The 7,450-nt window shown below is 49.2% G+C and overlaps 1 non-coding gene across 1 annotated transcript; it reads left to right on the plus strand.

The window, feature by feature from the left end:
- Nucleotides 1-679: 679 nt before the first annotated feature.
- Nucleotides 680-897, plus strand: LOC137309078 (small nucleolar RNA U3). Its single transcript, XR_010959751.1, has one exon. It is a non-coding gene; the product is annotated as a small nucleolar RNA U3 (small nucleolar RNA).
- Nucleotides 898-7,450: the final 6,553 nt, after the last annotated feature.

The raw sequence follows: 7,450 nt of genomic DNA on the forward strand, positions 1-7,450 counted from the left end.
GATTTTTTTTATTCGTTCATGGGATGTGGGCGTCGCTGGCGAGGCCAGCATTTATTGCCCATCCCTAATTGCCCTTGAGAAGGTGGTGGTGAGCCGCCTTCTTGAACCGCTGCAGTCCGTGTGGTGAAGGTTCTCCCACAGTGCTGTTCGGAAGGAAGTTCAAGGATTTTGACCCAGCGACGATGAAGGAACGGCCGATATATTTCCAAGTCGGGATGGTGTTTGACTTGGAGGAGAACGTGCAAGTGGTGTTGTTTTCATGTACCTGCTGCTCTTGTCCTTCTAGATGGAATAAAGGGATATGGGGATCGGGCAGGAAAGTGGAGTTGAGGTTGAAGATCAGCCATGATCTGATTGAAGGGCGGAGCCGTCTCAAGGGGCTGTATGGCCGACTCCTGCTCCTATTTCTCACATTCTTATGTTCTTATGATCAGGACAGTTGCTGGAGACTGGTATCTACATTATGCAAATTAGTGCCTACTGGGTAATGGTTGTACGACAGAAACGCTCTTTCTTTTTCCCAGAATTATAAATTTACAAAGGGTGAAGCGGAGATTAATTGCATTTTTATTCGATACCCTGCCGGGTGCAATGAATGGTCGAAGAATTGGTCCGCGCTCAGCCTGTGTTAAAGGGGGCTCGCTGACGGTGGAGAGCGGTGTTGCGGCATCCTTTCAGTAAGACTATACTTTTAGGGATCATTTCTATAGTTTTTGAACTTGAGAAATGTGTTCTGAAGTGTTTGGTCTCACTAACCACGAGGAGGAGATGGAGCTTTTCCTTCTGAGCGTGAAGCGGGTTGCAAGTGTTGTTTTATACCAGCGCTTGTGGCCATTGATGACCGTTCCCTTCTCTCAGTGTGCGAGAAGTGGAAGAAGGAAACGCATTCTGAGTGGTTCGTGTTTCTACAGCTCAAAAGTAGCAATATTTATCCGCTAATTATTTTATATTTAAAGTTGCTTGTCTCCAGCGAGAGTGTAAGTCTTTGCCACCTCAGCCGAGCTCGTACTGCTATCTGTTGCTCTTCCCCTCCTTTTTCGGTTTTGAACTCATCAGTAAGAGTTTGCACTGAACGGAGTCGGTACAATCGCTGAAATAACGTAGTTAATGGGGCACAAAATCTCGGCTTGCAGTACTGAGGGACTTGCATTACTGATTAAAACGTTGCTCCGCCTGCCATCTCAGGTGGATGTAAAAGATCGCATGACGCTATTTCGAAGAACGTGAGGGGAGTTCTCCGAGGTGTCCTGGTCAATATTTACCCCTTAACCAACATCACTAATACAGATTATCTGCCCAATACACCATTACGGTTTGTGGGACCTTGCTGTGAGGAAATTGGCTGCGGCGGTTCCTACATTACAACAGTGGCTACAGTTCAAAAATGCTTTGGGCCATCCTGCGGTAATGCAAGGCGCTATATAAATGCGAGTTCTTTCTTTAGTAGCAGGAGGATTGGTGAATGGGACATCGTGTGAGTTAGGATACGGGCAGCAGAGTTTTGATATGCTGAAGATTATGGAGGGTGCATGATGGGAGGGCGGCCAGGAGAGCCTTGGAATTGTCGAGTTTGGCGGTAACAAAAGCATGGATGAGGGTTTCAGTCGCAGATGGGCTGAGCCAGAGACGGGCGATATTACGGAGGTGGAAGTAGGCAGTCTTGGTGAAGGAGAGAATCTGGGGTTGGAAGCTCAGTTCAGAGTCAAAAAGGACGCCGAGGTTGCAAACAGTCTGGATCAGCCTGAGACATTGGCCAGGGAGTGGAGGGAGTTTACAGCAGGGACCGAAAATAATGGCTTTGGACTTCCCAATATTAAATTGGAGGAAATTTCTGCTCATTCACTACTAGATATCAGACAAGCAGTGTGACGAATCAGAGGCAATGGAAGGGTGGAGAGAGGTGGTGGTGAGGTAGAGCTGAGTGTCGGCAGCGTACATGTGGGACCCGACGAGTTTTCGGATGATGTAGCCAAAGGGCAGCATGTAGATGAGAAATAGGAGAGGGGCAAGGATAGATCTTTGGGGGAGTGGGAAGAGAAGCCATTGCACATGATTCTCTGGCTGCGACTGGATAGACACGAAATAAACCAGGTGAGGGCAGTCCCTTCCAGCTGGACAATGGAGGAGAGGAGAGGGGACTGCACTTCAAAAATTACTTCTTTGGCTGTAAAGAGCTTTGGGACGCCCTGAGGTAGTGAAAGGTGCGATATCAACTGCTTACCTGACAGGGGAGATTACATTATGAGGAAGGCGCCAGATCAAGTAGAGTCAGCGAGTACCAGTTTAAGCTTTGCTGATGTAGAGGTGGCTCCTCATACTGGCCTGAGACTGGTAGAAAACCTTTCTCCAGTAAAGTGAAATCTAATTTGCAGCGGACGTGGTGACAAGGGCTCCCCGAGCACCTGGGCCCAGGGTGTGAAATACCGTCAGGCTGACTGCGAGGGCGGGTGATGGAACCTCGGCATGGCAACGAAATATTTTCTTGAAAAAGGTTCTCCTCGAAACCTGCAGTTTCAAGGCCTCAGACATCTTCTGCCTGCATGATGGGAGGGCGGCCAGGCGAGCATTGGAATTGTCGAGTCTGGAGGTAACAAAATCATGGATGAGGGTTTCCCGAGGAGCAGATACGTGGAAGTGACCTTTAGAGATGTCGCAGAATGGCAAAAGATGCCCCAGGCCTTCAAGGAGAAGCGGAAGGGAGGGCTGCTGTCATTTCTCACTGAGGAGCCGCTCCTCACACTCCCACTGGAGAAGGAACAGACGCTGACCCTCCATCAACGGAGGAGAGGCCTCTTTCCTCATCCCAAGAACGGTCGATAAGTTCCAGGGAACGACACCAATGCAGAATCTGGACCGAGGATTGGAAATGGACGGTAACGTAAAACCTGGGCTGATGCAATTGGAAGACGTTAATGGTTGTCCTTTGTATTTTAAAAAGGCTTTCAAAATTGCATCCATAAACGTGCGTAGTTTTAAAGCGACTCCGGGATGTGCTGTGACCCTGAACTACCTGTCCAGGGTCAAGAGGGACCTGCTGTTCCTGCAGGAGTGCGGGATCCTGCACCTCAGCAACTATCGGCAGTGGGCACGCATGTGGACCCAGTAGCAATCGAACTGTTCGGGAATCAACGATAGTCATTCCTCGGGCTGGGGATTATGTTGTGAGGAGAACAATTCACCATCACCGAGGTTAGAGAAATGGTGGGTGGCCGCCTGCTCGTAGTCGACGTTCTGTACTGCGGCCAACATAAAAGGGAATCCAAACATCTTATACAAGCATGTTAAAAGTAAACGGATCGTAAGAGGAGGGGTGGGCCGATTAGAGACCATAAAGGAGATCTACTAATTGAGGCAGAGGGGATGGCCGAGGTAATAAATGAGTGCTTTGCGTGTGACTTTACCAAGGAAGAAGGTTCTGCCAGAGTCTCAGTAAAGGAAGATATAGTTGAGATACTGCATGGGCTAAACATTGATAAAGAAGAGGTAGTAGAAAGGCTAGCTGTACTTAAAGTAGATCAGACACTCGGTCCGGATGGGATGCATCCTAAGTTGCTGAGGGAAGTAAGGGTGGAAATTGTGGAGGTACTAGCCATAATCTTCCAAACATCCGTCAATACGGGGCCAGAGGACTGGAGAATTGGAAATATTACACCCTTGTTCAAAAAAGGGTGTAAGGATAAACCCAGCAACTATAGTCCAGTCAGTTTAACGTCGGTGGTGTAGAAACATTTAGAAATGATAATCCGAGACAGAATTAACAGTCACTTGAAAGAGTGGATTGATTAGGGAAAGCCAGCACGGATTTGTTAAAGGCAAATCGTGTTTAACTGATCTGACAGAGTTTTTGATGAGGTCACAGAAAGGGTAGATGAGGGCAATGCATTTGAGGTGGTGTATATGGACTTTCAAATGGCGTTTGATAAAGTATCGCATGGTGGGCTTGTCATCAAGATTGGGCCCATGGAATAAAGGGGGCAGTAGCAAAATGGATACAGAATTGGCTGAGTGACAGGGAACAGAGAGTAGTGGTGAATGGTTGTTTTTCGGACTGGAGGGAGGTGTACATTGATGTTCTCCAGGGGTCGGTGCTGGGACCATTGCTTTTCTTGATATATAATAATGACTTCGACTTGGGTGTACAGGGAACAATTTCAAAATTTGCAGACGAAAAAAAATTGTAAGTGTAGCGAACAGTGAGGTGGATAGTGATAGACTTCAAGAGGATATAGGCAGGCTGGTGAAATGCCAATCACCTTAAATCTATGCAGATGAAATTGAACGAAGAAAAATGCGAATTGATACATTTCGGTAGGAAAAACGAGGAGAGGCAATTTAAATTAGAGGGCACAATTCTAAAAGGTTACAGGAGCAGAGAGATCTGAGGGTATATGTGCGCAAATAATTGAAGGTGACAGGGCAAGTTGTGAAAGCGGTTAAAAAAGCAGACGGGATCCTGGGCTTTATAAATTGAGGCATAGAGTACAAAAGCAAGGAAGTCATGATGAAAGTTTTTAAAACACTGGTTAGGGCACAACTGGAGTTTTGTGTTCAGTTCTGGGCACCGCACTTTAGGAAAGATGTGAAGGCCTTAGAGAGGGTGCAGAAGAGATTCATGAGAATGATTCCAGGGATGAGGGACTTTAGTTAAGTGGATAGACTGGAGAAGCTGGGATTGTTCTCCTTGGAACAGAGAAGTTCAAGAGGAGATTTGATAGAGGTATTCAAAAATGTCTACACAGCCAGTGGTTAGGATCTGAAATGCTCTGCCCGAGGGGGTGGTGGAGGCAGATTCAATCATGGCCTTCAAAAGGGAACTGGATAAGTACTTGAAAGGAAAAATGTGCAGGGCTACGGGGATAGGGCGGGGGATGGGACTAGCTGGATTGCTCTTACATAAAGTGCACGTGGACTCGATGGGCCGAATAGCCTCCTTCCATGCTGTAACCTTTCTCTAATTCTAATATGTACGCCCCGAAGCTCAGGAGCGAACGGCTGGAGGTCTTCCAGCATCTCCGGATGCCGCTGGCGTCCTACTGGTCGGTCTTTCTCGCCGGAGACTTCAACTGCATCCTCGATGACGCTGGACGATCCAGCAGGGCCGGGGAAATACTGGACACCACGTCCAAACTCCTGATGGAAGCGGTGAAAGATGCAAAACTCTGCGATGTGTTCCGCAACCCTGACAACTGGTCCAGGCCGGGTGGGACCATCCGTTCCAGGATAGACTTCCTGTATGTGTCCCCAACGCTCAAGGTCAGATCCAGCGACTTCCAACCGGTATTCCTCTCTGACCACTGCCTTCTACTGGCCGACTGTCAATCACAGGAGGACCAGAGGGCGGGCAGGGGGAGATGGAAGTTGAACTTGACACTGTTGACCCCGAAGAACATTGAGGATGGAAAGAGGAATTATACAGGTTGGAGGACCATGAAACCCTTATTCGACTCCACGGTGCACTCGTGGGAAGCGATCAAGGGCAATATCAAGAGGTTCTTCATCCTCAAAGGTGTTCAGAAGGCGAGAGAGGCAGACAGAGGGAAGTGTCACAACTCCAGAAAAGCATAGAGGATCTGCTCCAGCTGCAGTCGATGCGGGGCGATGTCGAGGGGGTGGAGTGGGGGGGAATCTCAGAGAGGTGAAGGGCCGGCAAGCCTCGCTCTTCACCTCCGAGGCCTCAAAGATCACCTTCCGGCCCAGAGTCCGCACCGTGGAGCAGGGCGAGAAGTGCTCGCGCTTCTTCTTCCAGAAGCTGCACAGAGAGACCTCTGGTGATCAGCAGCCTGAAGGAGGAAGAGTGCTCGGTGACGTCTTCACAGACCGACATACTGAGGATCAGCAAATCCTTTTATGCCGGACTTTGTGACTCAAAGTCCACAGACAGCACGGCCTCCTAGTCCTTCCTGTTCTCTATCACTGAGGTCTTAGAGGACATCGAGCAGGAAAGCATGGATCGGCCACTGACATTGGACGAGCTGACAAATGCCGTCTGGTCCTTCGAGAAGAGTAGAAGTCCCAGGAGCGATGGCTTACTGGTTGAGTTGCACTCGGCTCTGAAGGACTGGTTAGGCCCAGACCTGCTGGAAGTTTACGGGGGTTTGCTTCTGGCAGGCAGCATGTCAGAGTCCATGAGGAAAGGCATCATCTCCCTCATCGACAAGCAGAAGGGGGAGAGGGGGGAAATCAGAAATTGGTGACCCATTTCCTTGCTAAATGTCGACTACAAGATTCTGTCCGAGGTCATCGCCAATAGGCTCAAGTCTGCTCTGGAGCTGGTGATCCACCCGGATCAGACCTGTACCGTACCCGACAGGAAGATCTCCGATAGCCTTGTGCTGCTCATGGATCAGCCTGGACCAGGAGAAGGCCTTTGACAGAATATCCCAAACGTACATGATGGGCGTGCTCTCCAAAATGTGTTTTGGGGATGGAATCCGCGATTAGATCTGGCTGCACTACACAGACATCCGTAGCACAGTCCTAACCAACGGGCAGGAGTCGGAGAGCCCTCCAATCAGATCTGGAGTCAGGCAGGTCTGTCCTCTCTCCGCGGCCTTGATCGTATGTGGCATCGAGCAGTTTGCTGCGTTGATCAGGTAGGATGCAGATATCAGGGGGCGACTACCCGAGGCAGCGGATGGTCTCAGGTTATGGCCTCCCAACAAATGGACGACGTCACCGACGTTTGCTCCGATCAGCAGTAGGTTCACTGTCCTCAGCCCTACCGTGAGCTTCCCTCTGAGGCTGCGGCGGGGAGGAGATCGTCGTCCATCTCCTGGCGGGCTGCTCTTTGGTGCAGAAGGTATGGAGACAGATGCATTTGCATCTGTCCCGGTTCATCCCCAACGCCTCAGTAACACAGGATGCTGTGCACTACCGGCAGTTCTCCAGGACCCACACCAAGACAGATATCAACTGCTGCTGGAAGACCATCAACTCGGTGAAGGAGTCCCTTTGGTCCGCCCCAAACCTGCTGGTCTTCCAGCTGATGGAGCTGTCCATGATCGAGTGTTGCCAACTGACATACTCCAAGGTCCAGGAGTACGTGCTGAGGGATATAATGAAGCGAGGTGCGGCCTATGCAAAGGGTCTATGGGGAAAGACCACCGTGTAAGGCTATTTCACATTGTATTGCACAGAATGTACTAGAAGAATAAAATCTTGGGGCACAAATACACAAATCACTAAAAGTAGCGACACAGGTTAAAAAAGGCAAATCACGCACTGGGCTTCAAATCTAGAGGGATAGAATTTACAACTAATGAAGTTATGTAAAACTTGTGTGGAGCCTAGGTTAGGCCACACTTGTGGTTTTGCGCACAGTTCACGTCTCCATATTAAAAACATATATAAAGGCATTTGAGAGAGTGCAAAAAGGATTCGCAATGTTGATTCCAGAACTGAGAGGGTATTCTTATCAGGAAAGGGTGAAGAGGCTGGATCTCTTTTCTGC

Source organism: Heptranchias perlo, unplaced genomic scaffold (assembly GCF_035084215.1).
Source record: "Heptranchias perlo isolate sHepPer1 unplaced genomic scaffold, sHepPer1.hap1 HAP1_SCAFFOLD_147, whole genome shotgun sequence".
Lineage (NCBI taxonomy): Eukaryota > Metazoa > Chordata > Chondrichthyes > Hexanchiformes > Hexanchidae > Heptranchias > Heptranchias perlo.